This window comes from Helicoverpa zea, chromosome 10, assembly GCF_022581195.2.
Source record: "Helicoverpa zea isolate HzStark_Cry1AcR chromosome 10, ilHelZeax1.1, whole genome shotgun sequence".
NCBI classification, from domain to species: Eukaryota; Metazoa; Arthropoda; class Insecta; order Lepidoptera; family Noctuidae; genus Helicoverpa; species Helicoverpa zea.
Window position 1 is genome coordinate 6,753,349 of NC_061461.1, and position 11,405 is coordinate 6,764,753.

The 11,405-nt window shown below is 32.6% G+C and overlaps 1 protein-coding gene across 1 annotated transcript in view; it reads right to left on the reverse strand.

The window, feature by feature from the left end:
* The window catches only part of LOC124634000 (monocarboxylate transporter 10-like), an 89,777-nt gene extending 78,873 nt beyond the window's left edge, over nt 1–10,904 (reverse strand). The window contains exon 1 of the mRNA XM_047169393.1: nt 10,792–10,904. The gene's annotated coding sequence lies outside the window, so the exon portion shown is untranslated. The remainder of the gene's footprint in view (nt 1–10,791) is intronic.
* Nucleotides 10,905–11,405: the final 501 nt, after the last annotated feature.

The window sequence follows — 11,405 nt, forward strand, 5'->3', positions numbered from 1 at the left end:
GACTTTAATCTTGAAGTTTAATTAGTGATTCGTTCGGATGTAGACTCATGGATTTATAGGCTAATGAATGTCTATTTGTAAGAGTAAGCGATTCGATTTGGTACCGAAACGTTTTCAGATAAAACAATGACAATTTTACGAACATTGAGAAAACTTAAGTATAAAAGTTCGAAAGTTGTTGAAAAGTGATACTGAAAATACAGCTTTTGTAGTGGTTTTTGAGTTCGTTACATTTCAAAGTTTGGCAATTTTCCAATAAATCGAAGGATGCTGGTACAAACTTTAAAAACTAACGAGATTTTTTTTCTACAGAATGAATAAAGAATGTTAATCTTAACAAAATGATACAGCAGAGTTAAAAAACAACGAGCAAGTGGTTCCATGAATCACATTACCACTAAATAAATTCTAAACCAAACAGTCAAACGTTTACGAGACAGTTTTAAACAAACTTAAAACATCTGAAAATTGAATGAGAACTAACACTATAATGAGGGGTTGAATGTTGGAACTTTTCAGACATCATTCCATTCTGTTGGCCATTCATAGTCGGTAATTACATGCGCGGATTCTTTTGTTGCCCTCGCTTTGGCAGACAATTGAATTTCAAATCTATTCTTTTTGGTATCCTCGGATGATCCCTAGACTGGCTGGTATCGGTAGCTTTTAAAGTAAATGCTCAACTGCTGCTTGGTGTATGGTAATGTGTCTGAGCTATGAATTTTAGGAGTGATATGCATCGATCTGGTAATAGCTTCACATTTTGAGGTAGACGGATTTTTACGAGCGATATTGTATGAATCATTTTTGAGTTTCATATTTTCGAAGCAAAATAAAGTAACGACAAAATAGCGTGGGACATAAAATGCTCTTAAACGCACTATCAGCTCGTAACTTCTTATTATTTTTAAGTTAAATTAATCCTTCGTTAATGTATGTCATTATTACGGTATTCTACGATAGTTGGGATTAAATCTGGCCCTCGTAAAAGTTAACTACTTCGACCAAACGGGAGAACAACGTCGGGAACTATTTGCCTTGCTATTTTATTTTCATAATAATTTACTCTTATAAATAGAAACATTAATCGCGTGTTCACTAAAGTGAGAGGAGTGGTAATAGTGAAATCGCTTTTAATTCGGTTTGGGAGAGATAAATATTTATTATTTCTGCAAAACGCTGCTATTCGCAGTGTTATTCTGACTTTGATTAATCTCATATTCAAATCACAATTTGGGACAACTGCCGACCTCATCAAGCATTCTTTCTTTTAATGTTTCTGAAAAATTGCTTGATTTTTTTCATTTTGGTTAAGCTATTGTTTACAGAAATTCCGTTATTAGTTTTTGGCTCCGGTTTGGCAGTGTTTTGATGAATCTTCGCATTTCGTCCGCGTGATGTTTCATCGAAAGCACTCAATCAGGCACGCGTATTTTTTTGACATTTCCAATTTTTGGTTATGAATAGTTTAGGATTACTATCATGTTTTGGATTTTTTTAATGCTTTGGCGATGGTTTAAATGTTTTGGAAAATGGGCGAGGTTCAAAATAAATAACGGTCCATTGAAAAATGTATCATATTCTGGAAGCTATCCTCGATTCAAATTGTATTAAATTGATTCGTCTTGCTGCAACGTGACTTTAGCTTGAAGGGAGGGACAAAGCCATTTCCCAAGTGGATTGATTGAATTCTGAATGCGAACAAAAATTATACAATGTTTTTCAATATTAATCCGTTTAAAATTGGTAAGTACTTGAAGAACATTTTAGAAAATCGTGCTGTAGCCTTATTTTAGTGACTAGTGGAAGTTTTATGGAGTGCTTAAGCAATTCAAGTGGTAGAAGGGTAGTAGGTAGTTCCAAGATATCGTGGCTTCTTATCGTAGAAGTCTGGAAGACTTCTGCGTGGGAATAGATAAGTATCTCCAAGAAATAATTTTCCTGACACGAAACCTCCTACACTTTCCCCGATTTCTTAATTAGGAACTTTGCACGAGAAAGATTTGTGTACCGTCAATAAAATACGTCATTGGTGAATTGTGTATATGAAAGAAATATACAGTTGAAGCGATTTATAGGGCATGATCTGTCCAGCTGTGTAGTGGACTATTAGTTAAAGTCGTGGTGGAGAAAACTCGTTAATCAAACGGTTAGTTCGTTGATTAATGCTGCGTTTAAATCAGAAATAGATTGCGTATTCCGTGGAAATTGTGTCTTTGTTATATCTTACACGTATTCTTTGCTAGATCTATTATTGTAACTTTTATTTTTAGTTAGTTATTTGTATGTAACATCAATCTTTTTTTTGTGCGTTAATATATTGTCAACGAGATCCTCATTACGAGCTGGGGCTGCGGTTCAAGGCTGGAGAGGAGCCATTTATCTCAGCTCTCGACTTGTATTATGTCTATAAATTACTTATGGCAACTTAGCCAAAACCGAAACAAGAAATTTTATACTGATCGTTTGTAAAGGTTACACAAGTTCGTCTGTCAGAACTTCGCAATTTATTCCTTTGGGACTAAGTAATGTTTTATAGTTTGGTCACATACCTAAACAATTAGAATAATAACAAAATAATAGGTACTGAAATATTAGAATTGTATTGTTCTATTAAGTATTCATAACGTACAAGAGTATAAATCTTACAAATATAGGGCCTGCCATGTATTCTTTCTTTTTTTACGGCAAACATTGTGTAACAGAGAACTATCAAGTTCTAGAGGAAAATGTAGTTTCATTTTATTTTATAATTTAAACCTCGTAAAAATATTTAAGTACTTGAGTAAAATCAGCTAACTCGATGAAAAAATGTATGATTTGATTTTTATAAATCAATCAGTTAAAATCGTTTTCCAATATTCAAAATTGGAACAAAATATCGAGTTATTGATAACGACTTTTTATAAAAGCTGAATCGTTTTTTGTTTGAGATGCAAAGATTTTTGATTACAGCATTCATTCAATACAGAGTACATCTCTCTTGTGTATTCGTAAACAATAGAATTTGATTGCAACTGCTTTGGCGCAAACGTCAATTCCGCAGATATAAAAAAGTATTGGTCGGAAGAGCCACATCGGGAATGCAGAAGAATTTTAGTTAGCTACATAAACAGACGCGCATATTCTAGACAATTCCGTAACTTCATTTTAAATCAAGGATTATACGATACCTACCAATATTAAGTCTGGTGGTCAGATTCATCGCCTCCCAAAACAAGGAGAGTTTCGTTTCGACAAGATGGTCATCCATCTACAGAGCGAACGCAAGGTTAAGCAACGTCAATTACCTTTTCTTATGTCCCATACACATATCCTTACTTTAATCGCCATTTCAAAACAGCATTCCCCAAACACATTGTCACACGACCCCTTCAGTCTTAACTACAGAATCCTGTTAAGACCCCTTCATATAGAAGGAGCAGATCTAATTAACATCAAGGTACAGAGAACACGTACAATTTGCCTCCAGAATAACTGACTGAATTATATCTTGATCCTAATACAATCTAAGATAATTCAGCTGGATTTACTTATAGCGGGAACGTAAACATGCCGTCGAGTTGTATTGGTATTTTAGGCTTGTTTCAAAATAACTCCTTTTTGTTTTAGATTTAGTGTTTGTCCGCTCACGTACTGTGGAATGTTACCAATTAAACGCAGTGGAATTCCTTTAATTACTGCATTTCTTACCTCGAAATCAATACATTCACTTTTGGAATGCGTTTTCCCTTTCTCTGCAAGTCTTTGTAACATCACAAAAAGTTTTATCCGAAGGGAATAATATAAATTCTTAGAATCTAGCTAGATTACCATGAAATTAATAAAACGGCACTCTAATTAGTAGAAGTTGAGTCTTAAACGGTATTACCCGACTAGACGAGGCGGTTTCTACGATATTATGTATTCCTTTATAAGAAATCGCTTTAAAAGATCTAATTTTAAAAGAGTTCATGACAGACATTGGATCCGAACTTTTTATTGAATTCCTAAACTGTGAGAGTTTAGTTTGAATTTAATTCTCTTAGTGTCTCCTTAAGTGTGTGTTATTGTAAATATGCTAAATTTAAAGCGATTATATTTGAGTTTGAAACTAATTGTTTACTGTTGAATAAACAAGGTAAACAACAGTTGTCGAACGAATTTCCAATGGTGGAAACAACTGACGATTAACAATACTTTTTTAGATTTGCACAGTTTAATTATGGCAACGTAGCTTAAAACCCAAATAAAGTTGCCTACCAAGGTTTGCCTTAGTATGAAGGTATGTTTACTGTATTATATTATAATACCCAATTAATTCACACGTGTTGTTGCTTACTGCAAACATAATCCTTCAATTTCCACGGTAGGGTACACTGCGGTACGTTACGTATGTGACAAGATTTTAGGTACTAATTCCACACAGTATCAAAATATCCAAGGAGATTTGAAGCTATAATAGAGAAATAATTTATTTTTGATTTAATATTAATTACATTTATTTACTTTGTTATAAAACCAAATCAGCGTAGTGGCTTGCATATGATCAAAAGACTAAAGGGAATAATGTAATGAACTGATTCAATAGCTACGTTTGTCATACTTTGAACAGTCCTCTTTTGTTTTCTATGAAAGAAAGAAAGAAAGAAAGAACTGTCTTCTTTTGTTTTCTATATCTATAGAACATTTGGATGATGAACAGTTGTCGCATTTACATTCATATCAGTCAATATAGTGCTCATAAAACGATTTACTGACGACCTCACTAAGCGATATTACTTTTTATGGTCATGTTAACTACTACAGCTGCAACAACTATAAGCCCACACTCAAGCGTTATTAATTTCATAGTACATAGAAATTGGAGTACATATTGATATTAAAATACATACATACTTAGTTGTTTGAAAACGGGAAAATTGCTTTTTGTGGACAATATGTGGGCCGATTGTCTCTTAATTGCTTTCCGTGAACTAGATATGGAAATTATAATGCTTACACTGAGTCACTGTCAATTGCTTCGTCAATACAGATATCGTTTTTGATATTTTTATTATTTTCAGTTCAGTTTCCTGACCTACATATTGAGTGATAGTTGTTATCGAAGCAATATTATTTTACGACTGCTGTATTTCTCTGCTAGTTTTCCCAAAGGTGTGTTAACTTTCTATTAAAGTTTACTGAGTACTTTTGCTATTGCGTCATGATTTTATATATTCAATTTTGATACATAGTCATGGAAGTACATATTGGAAATGCATATTGTATTGAGATATACTCTCAGCGCCTCCATAAGCCGTAGGTTACTCAATAGAGGCAATATTGCAATTTTAAACTTATACACCAGCTCTCGTACTCCATATTGTTTCTGGGAAATATGATTCGCAATTTCACTGTCTGAATTATTATTGTTCCCGTGGTTACAGTAATAAAAGTCACAGTGAATTCAGGAAAAATGAGTTTTCAGAGAAAAGTAATGTGTTATTTAAGTTATTTCAAAGTTTTGCAGAAATGGCTAACTAGCGCCATGCACAGACTCTTATTATCATTTTCTAGAAGTTTTATTTAAGGACATTTTTTTTAGAAAAAACGGTTAATCGACGAGTAAATGTTCATCAATCTTCTTCTAAAAATAGAGCAACTTGATCCCTACTAAACAGTCATCTAACAGGTTTAACAGGAACTTAATTACACTTAAAAAAGTAATTAAGTACCACGCTTTTTCAGTCAGTCAGTATGTCATTCATCATGACATTTGCACCAGGCTCGAGTATTCGCATTGCATTGCTATTGTGTGAGTTCTGGGCCACAAATTACATGCCTAGGCCCTCACTATGGACGCGTAGAATATAGACTCGGTGGCGACAGCGGCGTGCCGCTGAAAATTTCTCATATTAGTGCCATTGTTATAGAATGATATTACGCCTCGACGCGCGACGACACGAAAGCACCACGGAATTATTGGGTTATGTATGGGGAGTCTTTTAATTGGAGTCTTGTTTATCAGATGCTTTAAGGAAAATAGTATTCCATAAATTCTAGACTATTTGTAAAACATCGGCAACTTTTCAGGACTGTGGAAATAACATGATAATTTTTAATAACTTTTTTTAGACTTTAAAATTTTATTTTAGTTCATAAGATTTTCATGAACTAACCCTCCATAATGATACTGTTTTTGGATTCCAAAATGAGAAATAATAATGTCGCTCGTGTTTTAAAACATCTTGGGTATTTATGTTTTTTAAATATTTAACACTAGAAGTTTATTTGTTTATAGTTTTCTAAACTTTTAGGCTAGACTTGACGACTTAAGAATGTAATTAAAATTTGAAATTAATAGTTTAACTTTGCTTAAGAATACTATTTGAAATAAACTTTGGCTATTAAAGTTTTCGCGTTGTATTAAATGCTGTTAAGTTGTTTTATAATTAAGATTTCGGCAAAACTTTTTTTTTTGTTCTTTTTTCTTTGTCTTGTGACCGTAGGCCAGAGCTCAGAACAAATTAAAACAACAAGACTAGTTTGATTACTTGTTATATTTGATATGTCTTAGAATTAGACGTCAATACAATTATGCCATCGCAGATTTCCCTGAAAAAAAAAACAAGAAAAGTCACCATTTCAGTCTAAAGGGTGCTTCTTAGACAATCGACATGCAGTGCCTACCAATCACTTCTTGAGTTTTAACGGAAACAATATTGCAATGAAAACCATAAATGCCTGACTGCGCAAAACAAGAAAAATAATGTTTTCTTGTATACGCCTAATAATTTATTAAATAATAGCAGAAAAGATATAGGTATCTAGTTGATAGAATATAATAGTAAATTAATACGTAGCTGTATACATTTGTATCCTGTAGGCGTATAGGAAATTGTATCGATACACTTTACTACAGAAAAGTTTTAATTACATAGCTTTGTTATATGGATGTAACTAACTCATATATAAGACCAAAGGCCCGAAGGCAAAGGTTATATAGCATTGGACTATTGGGAACAATCCCAAACAAAACTTATTCATATACAAAATCTTGTACGTACATAGAAGTTATGTCTTTGTGTCTTAGGGCGTAAAAGGTTTAACATATTATGAAAAATCCCCGCTCGTTACCCATTTTATTATTTTACAAATAGGCATATTTTTCGCAGTAACGTAAATAAGTGGTTGTAAAAAATATGTGGTACTAACAAGGTCTGGGCATGACGGCCGGATTTTATTCCACTTCTGATCGACCTTTTAAAGTATGAACGGGTAAAAGAGAAATTTTACAGCTGTAATGAAGTGGTTTACTACCGATATCGATAAATTATAAATGAAAACATTGGATAATGATACACATGTGGTGGTTGACTATAAATAAGTTGACAAGATACTTGACAAGATACAAGATACAAAATAATTAAGACAAATGTGTCTTAATTATTTTCAGATTTATTTATGGCTGATTATTGTCACGACTCAATTAATGTTACTTACCAACAATAATTCGTGTGAAAGTACAAAGCAAAATTAACGAACAGTTTGAAAAGTTACAGTTTAACTACAATTTTGTTTACTGAACTCTAAATAACTTAGCAATATGACAGATGCTACTACTGGGACTCATCCGAAATAGTTTAATTCGAAATAATAAGCTTATTTTACTCAAACAAGCTGCTGTTGTGTACCAAAATAAATGAAAGTTACTTGCTAATTAATTTTTAGACGGCATTTGAGAGGTTATTTTCTTTACTAAAATTAGGTTACATTTTGAAGTACTTTGTTTTCTTTCTTTGTTTGTTCATAATAGAAAAATATTGTATAAAATTTTCAGAGTTTCATTGACCAAACTAAAAGGATCTCCATCGCTTCCCACGAGTAACATCCCACGCGTTTGTTCAGAAGGCTTATGGGAAATATCGGTCCCACACAGGGATTTGCATCTAAAATGAAGTAGAATATCAAGTTCCGCTTTTTTATATCAACATCATTATTATAATATGATATTGCAATTAAATATTGGTTTGTAGAATTTAATTAATATGCAATGAAAATCTTTCTTACCCAAAATATTTGTTAACAATTTCATTCATAGTGTAACTGAGTTCCTGGTAGTTGTTACTGAGAAGTGCAATGACGACTTTGTTACGAATTTGTCAGTCTTAACAGTTCCCACTAGCTGGAACTGTGCTTCAGTGATAACATTTTATTGTCTCATAACTTTTTGTAGTGCAACAGTATTAGAAGTAGCAAAACTCGGGTCGAACTTTATTTCGATACTAGGTCCCGTTTGCATCCGCGGATTATGTAAAACTTTTTCACGCACTAAAGTTTTATTGGACCAACGAATAAAAGCGGAGCTTTGTTATTTTTCTATTTTTGAGCGCAACGGTCTGTAGATCCATAACATCAATTGCGAAAAACGTAGTAGTGTAGGCACAGCTGTTAATTTTACACCCGACCCATATTCTGTTAACATAACGTTCAAGTTAATGGAGCTAAAATTTAAATTGTCTGTCTGAGTTCGCACATAAAAAGTATTATTTTATAGTCAGTAGTAAAAAGCATTCAAATCCTGCGCACAACCCTTCTAACGCGTTTATTCATTCGGACTGTAAAATAAAATATGAAAGGCACGACATTTTGCCAACCTTTTTTAATAAGTTTTATGGTACTAAGTAAACCCGTAAAAAACGCTACAAAGTATGTTGACTGTAGCATAACTCATGACAGGATTATAATTACGTAAATTAAAGTTGGGTAAAAATTTTTACAGAAAAGAAACATGACTTCCTACATAAAAATCTGTACCTATATGTGTAAATATGTTATTCACTGTAAAAGATCCGGAAATTATACATCAAAAGTGACTTGATAGTAAAATGTATCGGAAATGTTATAGTTGGTGACGAACGACAGTCTTTTATCATTGACGCGCGATGTTCAAGAATTCTCTATGGACATGAGAGTATTCAGCTGACGGAATATTACGAGGCTTTTGAATGGCGCGAAGCTGCAATATAAGCCTTTGTGTAGACCGAAGATAAGTAACTTTAGAAGATTATAGTACAAATAAACCGATTAACGTGCCTCTTAACAGATGTTAGTGAACGTGTACCTACTTATATGTATTGTAGTTATATATTTATATTCCGATAAGATCCTAACTAATGTCATAAGTGCGAATGGGCATTTATTTGTTTATTTTTGAACAAAAATTGAAACACAATTGCAGCAAATTCGTAACACAGACAGATGTGATCCTGAAGTACGGTTTATGCTACTTTTTCATTTGTCAAGTCTGTAAAGATGGAAACAGGACAGGACTCAGGGTGGAAACATGAAAAACGGCTAGTCTAAAAAAGTTATCCATGTTCTTTCTACTCCATGCAGTGCTCTCGAAAGTTAAGGAATGCGACCACGTATTCGCTTCATTCTTGAACCCCGACCAACATCGTGAAAACATACCAACGGTGAAATGCGGCTTATATGGGAAAGGTCGTAATACTCGTAATCTTTCCTCCTATGTAAGAAAAGTTGATTTTACACTCACTGATCAAACTGTATAAAGAGTTATTTTCATATTTATTGTATTACTCAGAAACTATATAATATTTGTTATGAATAATTTATAAATATCTGATACGTAGTAATAATAGATAATATTCGAATAAAAGTAATTTTTGAAACACAGGTTTTGCATTAACAATCGAATAAAAATGAATAGCGATTTTTAATTAAAGCTTACTGTGAATTCATGTTTTTAAATCAAACCGTGATTATAAAATATTGTCTGAATATATCAAAGTTGGAAAGTTCTCCGAAAATTATTATAGTTAATTTTATTTAAGCTTTTATAATGTAATCTATAGACAAAAATCCTGATTACAAGTTTAATTAAACCTCCTTGCTGTCTATTACAAACTTTTATGAACTTTAGAAGTTTTGCCTTGCATTATGCCCTTGCATAGCAAATTTTTGAAAATCGAAGAATGAAAATCTACAAAGTTCTTGTTACACTATTTTTTGCTGATTTTATCTTTTTGTTGATTTGCTTATTAGTTAGTAATGTCAAATTCCTATATTTTGTAAGCAAGCCAATGAGTATTCACAATATTTTGAATGGTGGTAAGAGTACACTATACTACAGACATGTACGACAGCCGAGAGAGTTTGTTTACTCTCTTAATGAACAAAACATTAAATTGTCATTAATCCGTAAGTGCTTAAATTAAAACCGTCGTGAAGGTGCCGAAAGTCTCAAAATGAATTTACGTTTGATTGTTATCATAAAATTAATGAAACTGGGAATTCCGGAATTGGTTTCACGATGAATTTATGAAATACTGTTTTAGAATACTTAATAGAAATCAATTGAAGTTACGTCATATACCTAAGTAAATGATTATTTAAAAAGAAAATACTTTCCAAATGTTTTTACCTAAAATACATATTTGCTGTATGAAAAATGACAGTTAATTTCAATGCCTACTTTAGTCTGACAAAAGAAATATTGGTTTCAATAGGCTGATATGATTTTAATGAGTTCGAGAATGTCGGCTGTTTTCATCCATTCAAATATGAGTAATTGAACTGAAATATTATTACTGTCTGTTTATAGACATGTCAATTAGCAAGCTTTTACTGTTATTACAAGGAAAATTAGCACCAATTATAAAATATAAACAATTGAATTTGTGACGAATATTGTTTCGAAAATAGATCAATTTTGTTAAAAAAAATCCTTATAAAACCAAAAAACTTCAGTAACCACCTTCTACAGTAAATTATAATACTATGATCAAAACAAAAAAATAAACTTACCGTATAAAAAAACTTTGAACTCGCGATCGCGTTTACGTAAATCGCGTGAGCCGTAGCGTCGCGACGCGGGTAGCGCGCGTGTCTCCCATGCCGCTGTCGGCTTCACACTGGCCACTGTGATAAAGAGAAGTGATACCATCTCGCTGCACGTACTATTGTACACCTACGTTTATCTCCCGACACATTATCAAGGGAATAAACCGGAGGTTTCACTCTTTGTTATCTTTATTTTACGTTTTCAGGAAATTTGTTGTTGCATCCACTATCGTTGGCAGAATTTAGGTAAAATTTTGTAAGTAGGTATGATTTTATTGAAATATATTTAAATATAAATATATTATATTTATTGAATTTATAACTTAACTAGCTTCAACCCACGATATCCCTCGCATCGCGAGTAGGTGCCTACTACATAAAACGCAGCCTACTTATTTGTTGAACAAACGTCCATACATAGGTAAATATAGTATATTCATATTTTAAACATTTCGCGTTTAAAATATGAATAGGATAAACTGATTCATGTAATTACATAAACAAAATAGTAGAGTATTGGCAAATTAATATCGTTACCACTCAAATTCGCTTTGATAGTGTTTGGTAACATTTATGAA